At 34.8% G+C, this 23,858-nt stretch overlaps 1 protein-coding gene across 1 annotated transcript in view; it reads left to right on the top strand.

The window, feature by feature from the left end:
* The window catches only part of LRP1B (LDL receptor related protein 1B), a 1,450,575-nt gene that overhangs the window by 623,839 nt on the left and 802,878 nt on the right, over positions 1 to 23,858 (top strand). The window lies entirely within an intron of this gene.

Below are 23,858 nucleotides of genomic sequence, written 5' to 3'. Positions count from 1 at the left end.
TCAGCTTTTTCCCTCTTAAATTTTTTTTATCATTTTCCTGTTATTATATAGTAAATTTTCTAACTCTTTATTATTCGTATATTGGAAGGATATTGCTCTTAGTAGATTAACTTTGTGCCTGCTTACTTTATTGAATTTTCTTCTTATTTATAAAAGTTTTTAGTTGAGTCTCTTGGGTTGTTGAGAAATAAAATAAAACTGAAAATAATTGTAATTTTACAGATTTATATCCAGTGTTATGCCTATTATTTTGTTCTCTTTTCAAATTGCATTAGCTTTTACCCCCAGAAAAATGTTAAATAACAGTAGTGGTAGTAGACATCTTCTATCTTTAATGTGAGTGCTTCCATTATACAGCTATGAGTATAGACCTCATAGTAAGTTTTAATATCTAGCTTTACAAGTTCTTCCTCAGTAAACTTTTCAAAAGATCTTTATAATTTCCTAGTTATCTATTTGCTATTCTGAGCTTAAAAAAGAAATTAGTCTTCAGTCAAATCCAATTGGTGATCTTTTTTGGAGTTGCAATAAACAGGTCTATGAATTTGTGAAAATTTTCACTTTGTAACAATAGCACATTATTTTTTTCCCCGATGATTGTTTCTCCATTTATTCAGGGGTTATTTCAAGCTGTTCAATGAAACTGTGGGATTTGTGTGTGTATATTTGTGTGTTTGTGGCTTGCTTTGTTTTTCATCTATTCTTTCTTATAGTTGAGGTACCATTGTGTCTGAGACATTCTTCTTTTCATTTCCATTTCTGATTAATATGTAGGAAAAATATAGACTTTGTAAATTTATCATGTTCTCAGGCATCTCACTGAATCATCTATTAATTCAAGTATCTTTTTATTATTGCATATAAACATATTTTTATGTCTTTTTCAATATTTATACTTTAAGGCACTTACTGAGGTAATTAGAAATAATAGAACATTGTTATCTTTGTAGTGATAACAGGCATCCTTGTTTAATTCTTGATTTTAAAAGAAGTCAGTTTTGTTCATCAATATATACTGTTGGCTATTGTATTTTGTTAAGACATCTTTATTATGTTTAGATAGATTGCTTGTAGTCCTGTTTTGCTTCATATTTTTTCCTTCAAATAGCTGCTGTGTATGTGCAATGAATACAACAAATAATTTCTTGCCTTATGGACTTTACATTCTGAAAGGAGAGGATGCAGATAATGATAATGATGGTGGTGATGATAATACTAGTAACACCCACAGAACAATAACAGCAGCAGCAGCAACAAAAACAGTAATTATGTAATATGAAAGAAAGTGCCTATCGTTACGGGAAATATAATTTTGTGTAGGGGGAAGGAGTGTGTTTGAAGGGGTGCTGTAGGTTTAAGCTAGGCCCTCAATGACAAAGTGATCTCTGAGTTAAGAACTGAAGGAAAAGAAGGAGCTAGCAATGCAGCTATCAAGAACAGTCAAGACAAAAAAATAAATCTAAGGTTCTGAAACCAGGAGAAACTTGGCATTTTTGAGGAACAGCATGGGAGCACAGGGTGGTTGGCCCTGAGTAAATAAGGGAGAGAAAAGAAAGAGATCAGAAACATAAATTTGGGGGACAGATTAGGTGGGGCCTGAATGGAATGGCATCAAGAAAGCATGAATGAGAGGAGAAATTGTTGACAATAAATTCAAAGAACCATTTTGTGGATTATTGCCATAATGGGGAAGGAGAAGAAAGGAGAGAAATAAAGTGGCAGCTGGGAAAAAAAAAATGGAGTAAAAAGAACTTACTATTTTTTTTAAGGTGAAGAAATAGTGGTACATGGACACACTGGTAGGAAAAATCCTGTGAATGCTTTAATGATACAGGCAAGAATTAGAAGTCCTGCTGGAGCCGTGTCTGAGAGCAGAACAGAAGATAGGGGTTCCTGTGTGCAACGGGCGAGTTGTATCTACTAGTGATAGACGGTTCAAGCATGATAACACAAGAGTAAACTATGTGAATACAGACACAGGTAGATGAGTAGGTCAGGTGGTGATGGAAATTTACTTCGAATTTCTTCTATTTACTTTGTAAAAATAGAAAACTGGAGCAAGTATAGGAAGTGAAAAAATAGAGGTTTGAGACAGAGAGGTATCAAATAGAAATCTGAGGTAGTATATTTCGAATTTTCTGTGATAAAGGACTAGATTCTTTTTTTGTTTGTTTTGATTTCTAATACATGATAGAACACTTTTGAAAATTACTTAAAAAATTAAAATGTAAAGAGACATAAAATACAAATCCAATTAAAAAAATATTCCCCAGATATAAAATTACCAGGTCAAATTTTAACCAAACCAACATGAGTCCACTCCTTGGTGAATAAGGTACTGTTACACTAGGTTGAGTTGTCCTACAATGAAAACTTTATTTGCAGCAAATGAGATCACAGGGAATGACTTCCAAAGCCAACTCCCCAAGGGAGGGAATCCTTTTATTTAGGGTTAGGGTGAATATTTGGATAGGGAAGCCTTGTCACTGTATGTAGAGGTGGACATAATAAGGTCGTGCATGTGCCCTAAGGAAACATGTCAATACGTACATTCCGTATTATGTAAATGAGGCTGGTGCTCCTCCTTGGGCGGAGATTTTAGTTTTGTAAAGGGGTAAAAGTGCTCATCCGCCATTCTAGAGGTCACTCCATGGTCCTTCTGTGCAGGCATCAGTCAGGGGTTAAGCTCAAACTGGTCTGGGTGGTCTGGGCTGGCTGGTCTGTCAAGGCATTTGCTTTCACTCAAAGGGCGAGGGGCAGTTTTGGTTTCCATCTGCCTGAGTTAAGAGATAAGCTAGAAAGAACAGCCTAAGGAAAAATGTGAGACAAAGGTCAGTGAGTACAAGCAGGTGGGCGGTAAAGGTCAGGTCTTGCGGTCTAGCTGATGACAAAATTGCTACAAAATATCCCAAATGTTTTCTTTTAACTCCACTACATATCTGTAGACTGGTAGCAAACATGCACTGTCTATTGGCCAGTAGCCATGTTTTGAATAGCACTGATCCACAAGAGTAAGAGAGAGTAACCAGACAAATGTAATTGCTGTGATTCCTAAGATTATGATCAAAAATGTAAAATGAGACTATTAGGAAGGAAAAAGATATATATTTTTCCTTCTACCCTTAAAGGTGTTTGCCTGGGGCTCTGTAACAAAAGACATATTAACAAGAGAAAAACAGAAGTTTATTAACGTGTGTATCTCTTATATACATGAGACGAACTCGGGGATGAGTGAGGATTAGTTAAAATTTGGGTTTATATAACATTTTAGCAATAGAACAATGCATTTTTAGAGAAGGGATAAGACAAAGGAAAAAGCCTTTGAGTCTCAGAGGTAGCATATTGTGGGAAGACAAATATATGGTAACTAATGCAAGATAAGAGCTAGTTAGTAAAGTTTATTATGTGGAGTCCTCTGGTGCTGTCTCTCCCAGGCTGATAAAGGCCTAAAGTCTCCTGTGATTAAAGTTTGTCCTTCCTGGTAGAGAGGGGAAGGAAGATGCATTTGCACATTTATCTCCTGGTTCTAGGCAAATAGGGGGAAGGTACAGAATTTTCCTTGTATCTGTTTTTTCTTAAAAGCCTTCAGCTCAAAACAATCCTTATGCCAAAGTGGCATAATTTGGAGTGGCATATTTTGCTAGTCTATACTAATTGGAATGATTTGGGGGTTTTTCTTTTTCTTCCAACCATATTCATCTGTGTGGGTACAGTTACAGAGTTGCACTATTGAAGCACAAACGGATACAGAAGTTGAGGGTGTATTCAGTGGAGTAAATAAATGATTGGCATAGGATTTAAACTGGTAATAAAAGGAAGAAAGGGCATTGGGGAGGTAAGGGCAGGACAGTTGGAAATGGATTAATGATCTAAAGGGTTGAAGGCTTGTGGGATAAGGTACTAAAGTAAGTGAGCTGGAAGGATGAGAAATTATGTTTATAGAATGGGATATCACATATTTTGGTAATGGCAGGTTTAGACTATAATGATGAGAGTGGCTGATTGAGGTATGGGGGAGAACACGATCATTTGACGAGAAAAGGTCAAGGATCCAAGAGACTAGTATATTGGAAAATCATCTTCGTATGTGTTAAAATCATAAAGAATTAAGCAGGAGTTACTTTGGAGAACTGGTAAGGAAGGAATAAGAAATTTCAAGGACATTCCTGACCTGAGTTGAGAAAGAACTGCAATGAGGATAATGGATAATGTCATCAGAGGACTGAGGATCAAAGGGTAGGTATTTTAGGGATGGAGAAGGGAAAATTACCTGGAAAATACAGTGAGCTTCAAAACCTCCAGACTCAAATAGTAAGGAGGAGAAGGGTGTGGATAGAAAATAGCTATCAACTGAAAAAGCTCAGGCGAGCCAGTGTCCTCAAGGGAGAATCAGGTTTCAAGAAGAATGAAAATGCTGAAAGGAACATTAGGAGGCTAAAAACACAAAGAATTTTATTGATGACAGACGTTGCATTTTAAAGGCTCAGTAGAGGGTTTTCCTGGGTTCAGATGGGGTCAGAAAAATGGTATGGGCGGAGCCTTATGGGCTTAGAGCCTAGGTTTGTGAACCTTGAGCTTCTTGTAGATACCTGACCTAAACAGTGGTAAAGTTCATAGAGAACATTTCTATATATGCATCGGTATTCAACCAGCTCCACTTTTCTATTTTTCCTCCACATACACGGAATGGGGTTCTCTTATTTAGAGGTATATCCATGTGCTGGACACAATATCAATGCAGGACACAGTATCCATGGGTTGTTACACTGCAGCCAGTTCATAGTTAGAACTCATCAGGAAAGGTAGTGTGTGCCCCATTGTGCAAGGACAAGTCAGTGGAGGAAGTGATAGATATGTTAAAGCACGATTCTGGCTGCAGAATGAATGTCCACAAAAAGGAAGACATAAACCAAGAACAAAACAATGACTAGCAATGTAAGCCATGAGTTTTTAAGTGCACTTTCTTCCTTCTCCTTCTGTGTTCTTTTTTCCATCTGGAATATTTCAGCATTCTAGAATAATCTGCCCGTGCATAGCCTCACCTCTCCTTGTTAATCATCTATGCACTGCTGTGACTGTGCCTATGTCCTAGCCTTAATTTCTAACATTTTCAAGGAAGAGGAAGGAGAAATGAACCATGACTCTTAAATTCTGAACAGGTGTTGCTAGCATCTTGCTGGTTTGAAGGGGTCAGTGTTTTGTTTATAATATAATCTTCAGGTATTTTCATTCCTTTTCATAACTTTAAGCTAATTCGGTTTTCTCCAAAGAAGATTATTGGCCCGGGCATTCAAATGTTTTTCATGCTTTCTCATTGTCTAGCTAATTTGATTTAAACGTAATTCGTTCACTGCTATTTAAGTCCTTAAAAAATAATTTCCCATTTTCCTTTCCATATCCTTAATTTTATTATTTTCTCAAGCATCTAGGTGGTGATCATGACAAATATATTTTGTTTTTCCAGCTCATTAGACTTAGAACTCGGAAAGGGGAAAATGAAAGATTAGTGGTCTGGAAAACAGATATTGCTAATTTTGTAATCTTACTGTAGATATGTAGACAATCCCTCGCCCCCACCCTTTTGAAGATATGTATAGCAATAAAAATAGAAACAACATGGGTCCTTTCCCTATATATTAAATTAGCAGAGCTGTTTTTAAATGTTCTGCAAAATATGGAAAACTGTGGCTTAATATAAGGTTGAATGGGATCATTTTGTGCCTTTTAATTGATTCTTACAGGTGTTCGTTCCTGTCTTTTTCATTTGCTCCGTCACCTGTTCAATCATGTAATAGGTTTTCTTCATCCCAGTCTAAACAATGTGACAGTTAGGTAAACTGGGGACATTAGGTAAGCTAAAAAGGACAGAAATAGGTGAGTGTTATCACAAAGTAAGGTTTTAATGCAATGAAAAGGATGGCCTTGGAACCATAAAACTGGGTATAAAAATGAGAGGAAAGTGGACTATCACAGAACAGCTCCACGAAGAGAAATTAATAGGCTAGTTACCTTGAAGGACAGAGAAATAGTATATTCTGTCTTATATTTGTTTGAGTTTCTTAAAAGCATTCTGTTACACTTTTTGTGGGCAGTATATCATTGTGGCATCTACAAATCACAAAATACACGAAGAAGCTGACGGAGATAATGTGGTGCTTCCCAACTAAGGGTTAGGCTTTGTAGAATTGTCCTGAGATTTCATACACCCGAAGGGAGAGGAGGAAGACAAGCTTTCAGCTATTATAATTTTCCCAGGTAAGGAGGGAGGAAGAAGGAAGGGAATGGAGGAGAGAAGAAATAAGCAAAAGAGACATTTATGAACACGTATCAGTGACCTTAGGAATCATACAGACAAGAATAATGCATGCATGTTCCTAAATTTGGTGAGATCACCAAGCTATATTTTATTTTACTGACCAGTTTAGCTCTTTCTTTGCTACCACATCTATTGATACTTTCATTTCATATTTTATGAAAAATTTGTTTCATGTCTAAAAAGTCAGACTTTAAATGGAAAAATAAATCAACTAATGAAGAAATGTGCTTTAATTGCTTTCCCTCTCTATCCCTGTGTCCTTCTGTCCCTTCATGCCTCCCTCCATCTCCCTTTCTCATTTTCTCTCCTCCAGTTATTTTCTGTTTAAAAAAAAAGATATTTTTGTCATTTCTTTCTGAAAAGAGCTAAGAATTTACTCTATTACTTTTATGACTAATCCCAGCTGAGACATGCCACATCAAGCTTGCCAAATACCTAAGAAATGTATCCATTTCCTACTCAAACTTTTTCTCCTCCTTTTTCTTCATTTCAAATAGGAAAATGTAGGGGTAGGGGCCCAGGGTGGGCTGCCCCAAAATGTGCTACTTTGGCATAAAGACCATTTCGAGTTGAAAGTGATAAAAAAGAAAAAAAGAAGAAGAAAAAAAAAACCAAAAAAACCCTGGCAGATGCAGGAAAGGTTCTCTGCCTCCCCCATAACTGCCTAAATTTATACTGGAAAGGAGAGCCTGCAACAGGAAGAGAAGTATTAACAGAGGCCCCTTAACCAAAGGAGCTCATCTTCCTAATAAAACATTCTTGTTTTTCCAAACATCTCCTTTCCCCTTCTTGCTAATGAGCTTTCTCCCTCTTTGTATCCTCAGACCCCTACCCATTTTCTCAGCTCATGTAAGCCTCATGTTGTCTCATTGTCTGTGGAATTTCTTGTCTATGTGGATTGCGCCACGCCCCACCAAGCCACCCCCTACCCCATCACCCTGTGCATACACCTATTAAATTTGATTTTCTCCTGTTAATCTGTCTCATGTCAATTTGATTCTTAGTCCAGCTAGAGGGACCATAGAACAGAGGGAAGTCTTCCTCCCCAATGAAAACATTTAAGAAGGAAGTAGAGAAGAGCAAAAAGCAGTTTAGGTAAAAAGGAAGCTAGAAAATTGTGAGGAAAAAGTAGTTAGTTGCCAATCTCCAAAATATGTAATAATTGGAAGTATGCAAGTAAACTATTGGTTTGGAACATGTTTTAATTGGCTAATGAAGCTATTATTTTTTGTAAAGAAGGTAGTTTTAGGGTTAATTATTGTATTTAGACAGAAGTATACGAATACCTCACGAACAAAATGTAATTCAAAATTTGATCGTTGTATGTTGTAATTGTTTATATGAAAGAACTTATGTAGAGAGAGTAATAGTTAAAAACTATTATAGAACATAGTTTTAAAATATATACACAAGAAAAACATTCAGAATATCTGTTACTAATCTAACTAGAAACCAGATACAGAGATGATAAAACATTTGAAATAGTTAAGGAAACTATCAATTACATGCACATATTACATACATTCTTTTTAAAAAACCAAAACTGGCACTTCAAAAGTTACTAAAGAAAACACAATCACCATCTGGTGGCAAAGCAAAGAAAGTGTTATTTTAAGATATTTTAAGGTATTTACTTTCTTTGACTGTATTCTAAGTTGTCGAGTGATATAATCCTTTCCGAGGCAGAGATTTAGATGTGATGATGCTATAAATCCTTCCCTTGTGGTCTACTATGATATCTTTGAAATATCCAATTTATAATAGGATTTATAGATGTTTTTAAACAAAGCCTAGTTTATTTTTTTAAGATTTATTCATGTATTTGAGAGAGAGAGTTGGGGGGGAACAGAAAGACAGGGAGAGAGTCTTAAATAGACTCTGCACTGAGTGTGGAGCCTGCCTTGAGGCTCACCCTGGGACTCTCCCCGGGGCTCCATGTCAGGACCCGAAATCATGACCTGTGCCGAAACCAAGAGTCTGATACTTAACGTACTATGCCACCCAGGTGTCCCTAAGCAGGGCATAGTTTAACACTCCCTCTGGATTATTGCTTTTAAATCTGACAATAACCCTGTGAAGTTTAACCCTTCATTTTTCCATTTCACAGATGAAGAAGCTGAGATTTACAAAGACTTAATACCTTGCCAATATCTCATAGCTGATAAACAGCATTATTTGGATTTAATTCCAGACCAACTCTGTCTTTCAAGGGCTTGTGCTCTCTAAAACATATAAATTGTTTAACTCAGAAGCTAACCCTTAAAAAGTCCCAATAAAGCAATTAACATTATGTTTTCCTGTCTGTTAAAAGCTATTAGGTCAAAATTCCAGTGTATAATAATTGTGGACTCCATAATGTGAAATTAATTAAGGGGCATCTTAATTAATATCTGATGTTTTCTGATTATAACTACTTGTTCTGAAGCCCTGTCTGGATTCTCAGAGCTTAGCCTAGACTAATGAAGCAGAATGAATAAAGTAAAATAAAACAGTTATTCTCTGTTTGAAGAAGGAGTTGCCTTGGTTTCACATTTCTTTCATTTCAGAGCCAAGAGCAAAATGATGAGCCCACTTTAGGATCATAAAATTATAAAACTTAGAGCTAAAAGTAAAAACAACAGAAATATTTAGATAATTATGACAATTTATGCCAGTTTTATCTCATTACCTAATTTAAACCATATAGCTTTTCAGTTTACAAAGTATGTCACAAAAGATTTTCCATTAGACATAATCATAATATATGGTATTTAAGTTAGGGAATGTTGGGTTGAAATATTGCCCTTTGTGTACATTAAAAATGGTCAAACATGGTCAATTTCATATATTTCAACCTAAAAATAATACTCATTTACAGTGAACTCTGGCATGAAAAATAAAAAAATACAAAGATCCGTATGAGTAGTATATAGCCATCAGATTCACTTTCAATAGGAATAGACCAAAGTCCCATCCCCAAAACCTCAAAACAGAAAAAAAATGAAGAAAAATCTACTTTCTTCATTGAGGGTTTGATTACATTACAAGAAGCCAGTATTTGGTATGAACTGCTTTATTTCATGTATTGATTTCTTTAAAATTTTCAATTGTGGAATCTGCTTGTCCTCAGAGAGTTAAATTCCTGTTTTTCTAAAAGTCTACTAGTCTATGGAGAGCTGCAATAAGTGAAAGGTGCCAGTGTTGCAGTACACTTCTAGATAATTGAGTATTTCCTCCCTGTTGTTGTTGTTGTTTTAAATAAGTAACCTTTCCTCCTCTCTATATCATGAAAAGTATTTCCTAGTGATTATTTTCCATAATACAAAGTTATGATTATTATGGATCTTCAGTCTGATAGATGTCCATTTGCTTGTTGAAATTGATATGTAAGACCCTCCTTAGGCCAGGACTATACTGTATTCATCCCAGTAGGCCCTGCTTTGTAAGCACAGTTCTTTATATATAGTGGAGACTTAATGGCTTTCTCGTATTAAATCGCATTGAAAGAAATAATGAAAGGTCTCTTGGGTTTAACGTTGAAGGCTGTTCTTGGTCTTTAATATCTTAACAGCGTATGCATAAATTACTTTTTGATTTATTGCTTTAGATTTCTCCAGGACAGTGTACTTTTCCTTTGTAATTAAAGTACTTTGATGCAGTCATCTTGAGATGACTATACTATGATAGAGTATATTCATGGGTATGGCATACTTGACTCAGTCCTTTGGGAAGAGGATGAAATAATCTCTCAAGTGTCAGTGTGAAGCTACACTTTTCTCTCTCACTTTATAAAGAGACTATGTCTGACATCTTATTTTTAATTGAAAACTCCTAGAATATCTAGCAAACGTTTTGAAAGATTATGCATAGAGACCTCTAAATAAAATGTATAGAAAGACTCTCTAAGGGGAGAAGTCTGTTGGAGGGATTTGGAAAAGCCCTCAGGCCTGCGTTTTTCTTTTTCAATTTAGAGGGCCCGGTTTCTCTTTTAGAACAAATGAGTGAAAGAACTTTCAGATGATTTTAATAGTTCACAAATGTGTTGCCTGGTTTTGACAAGGGCGTCTGTAATATCTCAAAACTATGTTAAAGATGGAGCATTTAGCAACCTAGGAAGACAATGACTATAAAACACAAAATTAACTCATCAAGTTACTGTAATTTTCTCTCCCTTTGTCTCCAGCTGATTAGTGCAAATTAACCGCCTGAGCAGTTAGCATGCAATATGGAAATCTTTGATATCTGCTGAGAAGGCAGGCTTTTTTTTTTTTTTAACTACATCTATGTAAAATTCCGGAATTCCCTATAGACATTTCTCTACTGTGATTATTAATATTGCTTTGAACCTTAAGGATATGTTTTGTGTATGAGTTTTGAAAATTTCTAACCTTAATTTGTTCAGATTTATAATTTTTATAAATTCCTATATAGGAATTTCACACACATTTTTTTTTAAGAGAGAGAAGAGAAAAGAAATGGAGATACTTAGATACCTCATCTCTTACATGTAGGTAATAAATATCTCACTGGATTATTGTGGGAGTGAAAATTCAATAACACATATTTTAAAAACTTAGAAGATAGTTTGAGCCACACTGTGCATTTAATGTAAGTTTTAAAATTATTTTTATTAAGCACATAGAATTGGATTAGTGAAATATGCTTCTTATTTCAATCTCTTCACTCAGAAAAGGAGATATTTAGGAAATTTCTATTGATTATATTCCATATAGACCTAGAGAGAGCTCAACAGATATGTGAATTGCTATACCAAAAATAGTCAGCGCTGACTATTTGAAAAAGAATGATGTATTATGTTAACAAGGTAGTTAAAAAAGGTCATTAATCATGGAAAAGAAACAAGTTGTATACCTGTTCAGAAGTCAACTGATTTTGGGGGGAGTGCATCTAGAAGAGATCATAGTTATTTGGTAGTGGGATATGATAATCGAAACTACCTAAAACTAAAAATCAGGAGGGTATTTTCCCCCCATTAGCTATGGAATAGTTGGCAGCTCTTTCAGGGAGAAAAATATTTGATACAAATTGCATTCAGTGTATTTGAATCCTCAAATCTTTAAATTTATTTCTGAATGCATTAAAATATTCCCATTTATAGACCATTTCTCTATATAGTAATTAATACATTCATTTAGCAGAAAGTTTTGATCAAGGATCACCAGGTTCTGGACTTTTGTGTTGGGAGTTGAGCACTGAACTAGAACAGTCTATTTCCTGCACTCAAGTAACTTAATGCAGAAAGGAAGGCATACAAAAAGATGAATTTTATGAATGATACATTCAAGAAAAGTCTGAACTTATTTTTGTAATTCAAACCAGAACCTTATTTTTACTTTAAAACATAGTGATAGCCAGTCCACAATAGCCTTACTATGAAAAAGCCCAGATGTCCATCAAAAGAAGATGTGCTGTACACACACACACACACACACACACACACACGATGGACTATTATGCAGCCATCAAAAATTGAAATCTTAACATTTGCAACGATGTGGATGGAACTAGAGGGTATTATGCTAAGTGAAATAAGTCAATCAGAGAAAACAATTATCATATGATCTCACTGATATGTGGAATTTAAGAAACAAAGCAGAGAATCATAGGGGAAGAGAGGAAAAAATGAAATAAGATGAAACCAGAGAGGGAGACAAACCATAGGAGACTCTTAATCATAGGAAACAAACTGAGGATTGCTGGAGGGGAGGGGGTGGAGGGATGGGGTAACTAGGTGATAGACATTGGGGAGGGTATGTGTTATAATGAGCAGTGGGTATTATATAGGACTGATGAATTACAGACCTGTACCCCTGAAACCAATAATACATTATAGGTTAATTTAAGAAGGAAGGAAGGAAGGAAGGAAGGAAGGAAGGAAGGAAGGAAGGAAGGAGGGAAGGAAGGAAGGAAGGGGATGCACTTCAAAAGCATAAGAAAATAACAAGTTGAAAATGAATGTATAGGGTTAAACACCACTCATGGGGCTCAGCACCCAGAAATTCTTCCTGCAACTTCTTTTCCAATGCACAGGGGTAACTTTACTCTGATTTCTAACATAAAATATTAGCTCTGGATTCAAATAAAACAAAATAAAGCTAAACAAACAAACAAATAAAAAACCCATAGTGACAGCCAAATTCTGGTTTAGAGGCAAATAACATATCTCAAGAATATGTCCCATGCCAGAAACAAACTGAGGGCTTCAGAGGGGATGGGGGGTGTGGGATTGGGATAGGCCAATGATGGGTATTAAGGAGGGCACGTATTGCATGGTGCACTGGGTGTTAGGGGCAAGTAATGAATCATGGAACATTACATGGAACTAGGGATGTACTGTATGGTGACTAACATAATAAAAAATTATTATTAAAAAAAAATATGTCCCATGCCAGGAACTGACCCATTGACTCAGTGTTTCTTATACTTGTCTGATATGGGGAGCTTGATCAAAAAGAATACTATCTTGGCACTATTTCCAAGCCTGTTATGGGCTTATTATCTTTGGAGATGACATAGGAATCTGTATGTTGAACAAGAGCCCAGGCACTTCTTTTTAAATTAGTTAATTCAAGAAACACTAGTATATTTTAGAAACTATCATTTGTTTAGCTATTTATGTTTTTGTGTGTTTAATTGGTGGAGTGACGTAGCAAATTAATTAATTCAGCTTAATTCATCTTGAAAGCCAACAGCTTGAATTTCTAAGACTGACATATACAGAAATCTGTCCTTTGGAATAAGCCTATTTCACCCTTATTTGGAACCCTACTATAGTACTCTTCTTCAATTTTATCTTTTAAACTAATTTTTCTCCTAATACTCAGATGTTTAAAATGTGTTCACATGTTCAATACTTAACAGTAAAGAATCACTATGTAACTGGGGAAAGAAAGCAGTGAGGTGCTCTAATATGTTAGTCTCATGATAAAATCAAACTGTGATATTTTGTAAGTCTTTAATTCTTCTGTGATTCCTTTCTCATTCTCTTTCCTTTTTCTCACTCTATATTAAATTGCTTGGAGTTAAAACTACTTACCATCTGTCCTTTAGTATCTGATACGATTTGATTTAAAAACATTTTTAAAAGATCACATTACAAGTGTTTTAAAACAAACCCCACTAAAAGTAACACAAAACATAAAGAACTATCTCCAAGATCAGTAGCATTTAAATTCAAGCACATCTAAAATCTGTTTCCTTTGAATTATATAAAAAAAAAAGAAAAGAAAAGAAAAGAAAAGAAAGAAAAGAAAAAAGTGAAGTAAACAAATACGTAATTCTTATTCTACAGGGACCATGTTATCTTGTTATCTTTCTATTCATAAAATAGATGAAATTACTTCAGTTATATTTATTTGGAGATAGGAAAGGGATAGCTGAAAAAAGGTCAATAATAAATGAAAATGTACTTTAGTCATTCCTAGGTTTGCTTGTCATCTTTAGTAATAATCTAGAAAAAGGATCAAGTAAAATTTTAATAAAATCTGTTAGAAATATGAACCAGAGATATGAACATGAATGGACAGCTTAATGTTGTGTATAAGCCAACAAGGTTATGTAAGTGATCAAGGAATAGCAAAATGAGTTACAGTACTGAAAATGGGCCACCTCATAAAATATGTAACCAAAGGAAAATCAGAGAGGATGATCAATGCATGGTAAGAACATGGAAATAACTGAGTGTGTATGTAATATGAAATTGCCATTCTTCGTTGGGCAGAGTGATTTTTGTCAATGTGGGCTATTAGAAAAGGTGCTAGATTTATGTTTAAAAAATCATTGCCGTGGTCCTAGTTCTGTTCCTCCATGTGCTACCTTGAGGAAATCACAGAAATTTTCCAGGCCTCAGTTTACTCTACTGTAAAAATGAAGATTATACCAGTTTACATGCTACTTTCTAAGGAGTCCTGGGATTTGGTAGAAGCTCCTTAGGAACTCTCAGGGATATGGTGTGCCTATGGAATTATTAATTAAAATTGGGGGACCTAGGCGTGTAATACATAACTGGAAAAACCTTATCTAAAGTTTAAGCAAAAGATGAGAATTATTTTCCTATTAGAAGAAGCGAAAGAACAATTATCTGGATAATTCCACTTCCACATCATATTTAACTAAATTGCCTAGATATGTTAACAGAAATGATTAAAAAAAAGGAAAGAAGCAACACTGATTTTTAGCTTCAATTCTTTGTGAATATAAAGTAAGAACTCATTTTAATTCAATTTCCATAATTTAATGTGATAAATTTATACACTATTCTATATATAAATATTTAATTTATATATCCATATATTAAAATGAAAATGATGAATTTTCCTCTGCACAATTATTAGTTTTTAATATGCTAATAATAAATCATGTAATAGGACAGAAATATGTGATCGTGACACACACAATTATTTTGCTTTAGGAATAAAAAATGATCATCGCATTTAACATCACATTGTCAAAATAAACATTGTTATTTACAGAACTAGTTCTTAAACACATGTTTCATAGGGAAAAAAATTCTCCATTATTTTCACTTAGAATAAAATTGCATTTTGATGTCATGATCAGAATTATTAGTCTTAGTTCCCAAATACAGTACTAATGCAGGCAAAACATGGAGAATATGTACAGATTTTATTAGTCATTTTCTTTTAGAATGTTATTTCAGAATATAGGAGAGTAGTTGATCAACTTAAATTTCACTAGGTTTTATTAAAACCTCATAAAAATTTTCTGTTTTTCTGACTCCCAAAGACCTGAAATAAAGTAATATCCTGAATGACCCCTATACCTCCAATTTCCTTCTTCCTGAACCCATTCCCAGTCTGTCCTTCACACTTCTTTTTTTTTTTAATAATAATTTTTTTATTATGTTATGTTAGTCACCATACAGTATATCCTTAGTTTTTGGTGTAGTGTTCCATGATTCATTATTTGCATATAACACCCAGTACACCATGTCCTTCACACTTCTGCTAGATGTCATCCTAGGACCCTTCCAACCAGGTAAATCTTGTTACAAAATCTTCAGTTGCCATTCCATTGCTTAGATAAAATACTAATGGCCAATATGTTTATTTTCAGCTTTTCACAAGTTGCATCCAACTTTATTACTGTTGACTGAGTTTGTGCGTCCCTTCAAAATTCATATATTGAACCCTAATCCCCACTGTGATGATATGTGGAGGGGAAACCTTTGGGAAATGAATAGACTTAGGTGAGGTAATGGGGGTAGAGCCACCTTGATGGTATTGGTGCCCTTATAAGGGGATGAAGAGCCCAGAGCTTTTTCTTTTTTTTTCCCCACATAGTGAGAAGATGATCAGCTATAAAGAAGGAAGTGGGTTCTCACCAGAAGCTGAATCTGTTGACACCTTGATCTTGGATTTCCCAGCTTCCCAAACTGGGATAAATAAATGTTTATTGTTTAACCCACCCAGTCTATAGTTTTGTTTTGTTTTTTTTGTTTTTGTTTTTTTTTGTTTTTTATTGTAGCCCAAACTGATGAAGATCTATGTTCTCTAGATTTTCTCCTGTCGCTCATCTGTCAGAACTCTATCCCTGCCATACCAGGAACTTGCTGTAAAATGAACACTTCATGCACTCACAGTTGGAACATCCATCAGCCTTCTACCACACCCTACCTCTGCCTTTCAGAATTCTATTTATCATTTATTAAAGTCCACGTACTCTGTGTCCAACTAGTCCGTGAAACCTTTCTTCTTTGTATTCTCAGAGTAGGATGTGCCTCTATTAAAATATTTTTCATAGCTGAGTATACCTGTGTAATACCTTGAAACAATTGTCAAGAGATGCTAAATTGGGATGCCTAGTGGCTCAGTTGGTTAAGTGTCTGCCTTTAGTTTGGGTCGTGATCCCAGGGTCCTGGATAGAGTCCTGCATCGGGCTCCATTCTCAGTGGGGACCCTGCCTCTCTGTCTGCCTGCCACTCCCCTGCTTGTGCTCTCTCTGACAAATAAATAAATAAAATCTTAAAAAACAGAGAGAGAGAGCGATGCTAAATAATTGAGGGCTGTTACCCAGTTTTTGTGGTTATACCCAAAGGTCACCTCATCCTTAAACCAATCATTCCCCTCATTTGCTTCATCATACTTGTATTTTATATTTGTGTTTGTATTTCTTTCTTTTCAGACACTAAACATGTTGAGGGTAGAAAGGTCAGTATAATATTCCCACTATGTTTATCCCACCACTCACCATTTATCTAATGCATCAATTAGTAGAGGATGAATGGACTGAAAATGTAGATTTGTCTCCTATGACTTTCACAAACATTTCCAACACACTTCAGGATCCAGTCTGTGAGCCAAGCTACCTCTTTTTATTCTTTTATTTCTCACCCAGTATCCTGTTAAAATGTGTTACATCAGAGCACATCTCTTCAATGAACTTGCCAATGGCTTCACATATCTCTCAAAGTAAAAGCAAAATCTTCTGAATAGCCTAAGTTCTTATATAATCCTTATGTAATCCGGAGACTTTCTTTATGTCTCTGACCTCATGACCCATACATAGTTCTCCCTTTCTTCACACCACTCCATAGTTCCCATAGTCATGTTGCTGCCCCTGAATATGAAGTGCACATATTTACCTAGGGCCTTAGGTAATATAGGTCTAGAATGCTTCTTCCTCAGTTGTTACATGGAAAGTTACCCTACCTCCTGAGCATTTTTTTCTTAGCAAGGTCTTCCCTGACTATGTAATTAAAAACTGAATCCCTCTCTTAGTGTTCTTCAGCTCATTTTCTGCTATGTATTTCTTCATAGCATTATCAACATATAAGATTCCAAATATTTTACTTATTTACTTTCTTCTAGAATTTAAACGCTAAAACGGTAGATTTTTTTAAATTTATTTAGAATTCAGTGCTGTATATTCAGCTCCTACTACAGTACCTGCTCCTGTAAGTAGCTATTTTAAAAATGCCTTTGTTGAAAGGCAAGAGAAACAAAAGATAAAATGAACTCGTGGGCCTTGGTCAAGATAAAAAGCTTCTGCACAGCCAAGGAAACAGTCAAAAAAACTAAGAGGCAGCCCATGGAATGGGAGAATATATTTGCAAATGATGCTACAGATAAAAGACTGGTATCCAAGATCTACAAAGAACTTCTCAAACTCAATACATGAGAAACAAATAAATCATAAAATGGGCAGAAGATATGAACAGACACTTTTCCAATGATGACATACAAATGGCTAACAGACACATGAAAAAATGTTCAAAATCATTAGCCATCAGGGAAATTCAAATCAAAATCACACTAAGATACCACCTTACGCCAGTTAGAATGGCACAAATTGACAAGGCAAGAAACAACAATTGCTGGAGAGGATGTGGAGAAAGCGGATCCCTCCTACATTGCTGGTGGGAATGCAAGTTGGTACAGCCACTCTGGAAAACAGTGTGGAGGTCCCTTAAAAAGTTAAAAATTGAGCTACCCTATGACCCAGCCATTGCACTACTGAGTATTTACCCCAAAGATACAGACGTAGTGAAGAGAAGGGCCATATGCACCCCAATGTTCATAGCAGTATTTTCCACAATAGCTAAATCGTGGAAGAAACCAAGATGCCCTTCAACAGATGACTGGATTAAGAAGTTGTGGTCCATATATACAATGGACTATTACTCAGCTATCAGAAAGAACAAGTTCTCAACATTTGCTGCAACATGGACGGCACTGGAGGAGATAATGCTAAGTGAAATAAGTCAAGCAGAGAAAGACAATTATCATATGATTTCTCTCATCTATGGAACATAAGAACTAGGAAGATAGGTACGGGAAGAAAGGGATAAAGAAAGGGGGGTAATCAGAAGGGGGAATGAAGCATGAGAGACTATGGACCATGAGAAACAAACTGAGGGCCTCAGAGCGGAGGGGGGTGGGGGAATGGGATAGGCTGGTGATGGGTAGTAAGGAGGGCACGTATTGCATGGTGCACTGGGTGTTATACAAAACTAATGAATAATCGAACTTTACATCGGAAACCGGGGATGTACTGTATGGTGACTAACATAATATAATAAAAAAACATTAAAATAAAAAAATGCCTTTGTTGAAAAAAATGAATAATTCTGATTTTAACATTATTGCAGGATTAATTGATAGACTACATTAACTCACTTGCTGAAAATATATGATAAAGTAAATGTCCAAAAGAAAAAAAAAAGCTGGAATGTTTTAGGTGTCAAGAGACAGATGCTCAGTGTCATTAGGGAGATTGGAATAGCTCATATAATTGAATAAGGCTATTTTTGTGCAAATACCTGATTTACATGCAAAGGCTACTCATATTTATAATCTTAATCATATGGTATAAATATAGAAGTTCCTTGTAAAGGATAGCCTCTAGAATGTACAAAATGGCACCCTGCCTGAAAAAAAAAAAAGTTAATAAAAATAAAAGGAAAATAATTAGAATAAAACATAATGTTAATAGTGCTATCAATGGTTTCTTTATTTTTTTTAAAAGATTTTATATATTTATTTGAGAGAAACAGAATTTGAGAGAGAGAGAGATCACAAGTGGGGGGTGGGTGGGAGGGATAGAGGGACAAGCAGACTCCCCACTGAGCAGAGAGCCCAACACAGGGCTCAAGCCCAGGACTCTGGGACCATGACCCGAGCCAAAGGGAGATGCTTAACCAAGTGACCCACCCAGGAGACCCAATGGTTTCTTTATTAATGAAAGTTTTCAAGCCCTTCTTATGATGGTTTGGTACTTGGAACTAGGAATGCAAAGATGCATAGCATCTAGGTTCTATTTCCTGCCTTTCAGAGGCGTTGTCTAGTGGGAGAAACAGACTTAAAATAATAACAAATAAGAGTTTTAGGAGAGATTGGTCTAACTATGTCTTAGAAGTCAGTCAGATTTCCTGGAAACAGTAATTTGTGCTGAGTTTTGAATAATAAGTAGGAGGTGGAAGGAAAGACAAAAAGAAGGGGGAATATTTTAGGAAAAAAGAAAATGAATTATTATAGAAGTCAGAATAGTAAATCAGGAAATTGAGGTAGATTGGCCTCACCACAGTCTTGGATGTGGGCTAGGGACTAGGGTAAAAAATCTAGACAGATCATAAGGTAAGATCATATTTCAACAAGGAATAAGTATTTAGTACATATACCTTACTAGACAGATATATTGTAGTGGAGGAAAAGGTTTTCCTCAACTTTCTTAAGGTTCATTCCTGGGTCTGAAAATTAAACTGACAAAGACATATTAACAGGAGAAAAACATGGATTTAATTATATTTTAACATGTACATGGGAGCCTTCAAAAGAAAATGCAGACCCAAAGAAGTGACCAGAACAGAAAACTTTTATACCTTTTGCATGAAGAATCAGTTCATTTGTTGAAGAATTAAAAAGTCAGAAGGATTTAGGCTTGGAGCAATAAATGGTGAAGAAGAAACTAGGAAGATAATGGTTAGTGTGACTAGGTTTGTTTACAGATACTCAGCCCCAAATCACCCATCTGTGATAAGTAGAATATTGTCCTTCTTCCTGAGCAGAGCCTGGAGTATGATCTGGGTGGTGGTGGTGGTTGTTGTCGTTGTTTAATTTTAGTCCATTCTTATGACACCTCAGTGCCAAGCCAATAAGTGTGCTTATCTTTATCCTACCCTTGGACGATACAGTAAAAACAGTCTGGGATATGGGAAAAGTGGCATAGAATCACAAAGCAAACATTTAAAATTCGGTTTCAAATAAATGCAATGCTTGCAAGTCCACATGCTTTTGTGAGAGAAAAATAATATGAAGAAAATAGAATATTGTTATTGGCTATGACTAACCATAATTGTGTTTAAAAATATGTGAGACTCTTAGAAAATTTGCAGTTTTACTTCATTGGTTTTAATCTCCATCATGTTTGTAATACAAGTTCAGGAAGGAATATACATCACTACAACTATATTAACAGAATGAAGCATAGCTGTGAAATACCCCCTTATTTAGGAATAAACATTTCCTTGGCATTAATATGCGTGTCTTCTTGAAATGTGTGTGTGTGCCATACACAATTTAGTTAATTTTGAGTATCCCTTGACAATAATTTTAGTGCCTTTTTTCTTATTTAATTTTTCTTTAATGTTTCTTAATAGCTCTATAGAACCATCTGTTAAATAACCACTTTTTAAGATTTCTGAGAATAGATAGTGCTGCTTTAAAATAGCATGTATTCTCTAAACTTACACTAGATGCATTTATATTATTGTATTTCTGCATCCAAATATCACGATAGTGACTGTTACCAATTTGTAGTTTATGTATGTGAGAAAAGAGATATGACGACATAAATATCCTGGACGCTTCCACTGGGGAAAATCTAATAGCTTCTTGCATATAAAATTAGTATAAATTAACATTAAAAACATAAAATAATTTTTCTGCCATGAATTTAAGTGTAAAACATTTGCACTTTAAATATCATATTTCCTAGCATCCTAGCATCTAACCCAGAAGTGAAATAGCAGTGTTGGTATTCCGTGGTGGTAAGGAATTTTTATGAAGCAAAACTTAAAAAAATAAATATGAATAAATAAATAAATAAATAAATAAAGAGAAAGAGAGACAGAGAGAGAGAAAAGAAGAAAAACAAAAACAAAAACAAAAAAAACCCAAGCCCCAAACCTTGAACTGCAAACCTTATATAGAATTAAATGTTGAATAGTTAAGACTTGAGCAGCCCTTCAAACTTTAAGAAAAGGAGCTGGAAGTGTTCTCAAGGGGACCAAACTAATCAATTGTTATTTAAAAGAATCTTTATTCAATATTGTGTTAGCCAAATATTTCATGGAGTTCTTGTTTTAGGACAAGTCACCCTCATTTTTGCCCATTGTTTATTAAAAAAATTTTTAGTGGATCTTTATTTGATAAAAGCCATGGTTATGTTTCTTTTCTTTCTTCCTTCTTTTCTTTCTTTCTTTCTTTCTTTCTTTCTTTCTTTCTTTCTTTCTTTCTTTCTTTCTTTCTCTTCCTTCCTTCCTTCCTTCCTTCCTTCCTTCCTTCCTTCTTTCTTTCTTTCTTTCTTTCTTTCTTTCTTTCTTTCTTTCTTTCTTTCTTTCTTTCTTTCTCTTTCCTTCCTTCCTTCCTTCCTTCCTTCCTTCCTTCCTTCCTTCCTTCCTTTTTCTTTTTTTAATTACACTTTTAATTGCTCTGAAAACAGTGAATCTCTGGTTCACTAGAGATATTTTTTCTTGCCACCAATTTCTTCTTTTCTGTTTCTGAAAAGACCAGTGCTGTGCTTCCACTTAAATATGAATTTCAAAAAAAAATTACAAATTTAATGTTATATGTCTGTCTTTTTTAGGAATAACACTAATTAACAATATTATAGGGAAAATGTTTGTCCACAGATTTAGTGATTACATAGTACCAGTTCTAATTCCTAAAGAATTCCAGGGTCAATAGGTGTGAACAAGTTTAAGTCTATTTATGAATGTTGTCAATTTACTTTTCCAAAAGGCAGTACCAATTTATATTTCTGTTACACACTTGGTTTATCAATCTACTTCTCGACACTGATGTACTCTTTTTTATGATCTTTCCAAATCTGATAAGTTAAAAAATAAAATGCAGCTTAATATTATTTGATTTGGCCTTCCCTGATTAGTAATCAGAATTTTTATTTTTCAAAAACAGTTGATTTTCATTATTTTTGTAGTTATATTCTATAAAGTTACAGTGCACCCTGAATTAGTCAATATTAAACCATTGCTCCTAGGGGATATACAGGGCTATGTTTTTGAGAGCCTCTGGTTACAACATTTTTATCAACCAATCAATACGTAACCTTATTTTATGTTTCTGTATAAAGAGACCTTATTAAATATAAATTGTTGATTCATTAACCTTGAACTCATGGCCAGCAGAACTATAACTCATGCTTGAACAAAACTTTCTTAATATACATATTTATATATACATATGTTTTTTTCCATGAGGCACATCACAGCATTCTTGAGCTTAGATATACTAGACGGCACTTAAGCATTATAGTTAGGGACCGTTTTAAAAATAAAGTCACCAACAAAAAAAGGAAAATGAGAAGAAAAATATGGTATTAAAAAGACCATGAAAAAGTAATTTATATACTGTATGAGCATGGAGGGAACAAAGTAGAGCATTGCCTCTTTTAACCTCAGCTGGGAAGGTGTGTTTCAGGTTTTGCTGCTTTGATCATGTCCAAAAATGACTATAAAAAACACTGAGAGTATTGATTTTGTGTTACGAATACATTTTAGCAAGTAGGCAAATTCACAAATATGGAATCTGCAAAAAAGAGGACTGACTGTACTTGCTTTTTGCATCTCTTTTTCTGCTCCTTTGTCTTTTTCTATTGGGGTTTTAGAATTACTCTTCTTGGGGTGCCTGGCTGGCTCAGTTGGTAGAGCATGAGACTCTTAATCTCAAGGTTGTGAATTTGAGCCCTACATTGGGAGTAGAGATTACCCAAAAAATTTAAAAAATACAATCTAAATATATATATATTCATATAAGAATATGAGAATATGAATATATATACATATGTATATATATTTATATTCTTATTAATTTATGCAAGCTTAGTAACTTTATGTTAATTCTTTCATTTTTATTGCATGCTTATTTGCTTTTAAACTTTTTCATATTGAAAAAAATTACATGTTAAATATATTGCTTTGATTTTAGTTTTATTGTATTGTGGTCAGACAATGCAATCTCTTAAATATGAGGGATTGTTGTTGTTGTTGTTGTTTTTGCTGTGGTGTCTGTTACCTAGTGATCACTGGGATGGATTTGTGTTATTTCACTGGATGACCATCTGTCCCTTCTCCCTAACTATTACGTTGAGTGAAGATGCTTGTCTTTGGCCTAACAGACTATTTGTTGTTATGAAAAATCCCTAAATGTGGCTATATATTTAATGGGTTGGCCCACTTGGAACCCCAGAGTAGATATGAAAATTATTTTAAGCTGGAAACATTTAAGATTCAATAGATGAAGAAAAAAGCCTTCTCAGAACTGCACTTACCTGAGTAAATACAGAAACTTCTGGAAAATGAGGCTGCCATAAATCCTCTTTTTGGGATAGCTTCACTCCCAGTAAGGAGACCAAGAGTAAAACTATCATAAATTCCCTCCCAGAAAAGATGACTTGCACCTTTATAAGCAAACAGTATCTTAGATTTTCTTATCCATTTGATCTGCAAAAAAACAATTTCTCTTTCCTAAAACCTGCTGTTCTTACCATGAAAGCCTTTTTTCCTCTCTTTCCCCTGTTAAATTAGGTATATAAGCCTTTAACTTTAGCCATTTAATGGGTCACTTCTTTTGTGTGCTTCCATATGCATGTGAATAAAGTTTTACTTTCTCCTGTTAATCTATCTTTTGTCAATTTAATTTACAGCTCCTCCAGGAAGAAACCTAAAAGGGTAAAGGAAAAAATTTTTCTCCCCAACATTAGTTTCATGAGAATTTTTTTGTATATTATTTGCGGCTTAATAAAATATTATTTTTGGAATATTCCATGGTGATTTAAAATAAAC

The sequence above is a fragment of the Ursus arctos genome, unplaced genomic scaffold (assembly GCF_023065955.2).
Source record: "Ursus arctos isolate Adak ecotype North America unplaced genomic scaffold, UrsArc2.0 scaffold_1, whole genome shotgun sequence".
NCBI lineage: Eukaryota > Metazoa > Chordata > Mammalia > Carnivora > Ursidae > Ursus > Ursus arctos.
Note: the sequence above shows the minus strand (reverse complement) of the source record. Positions and strands in the feature narration are given on the sequence as shown.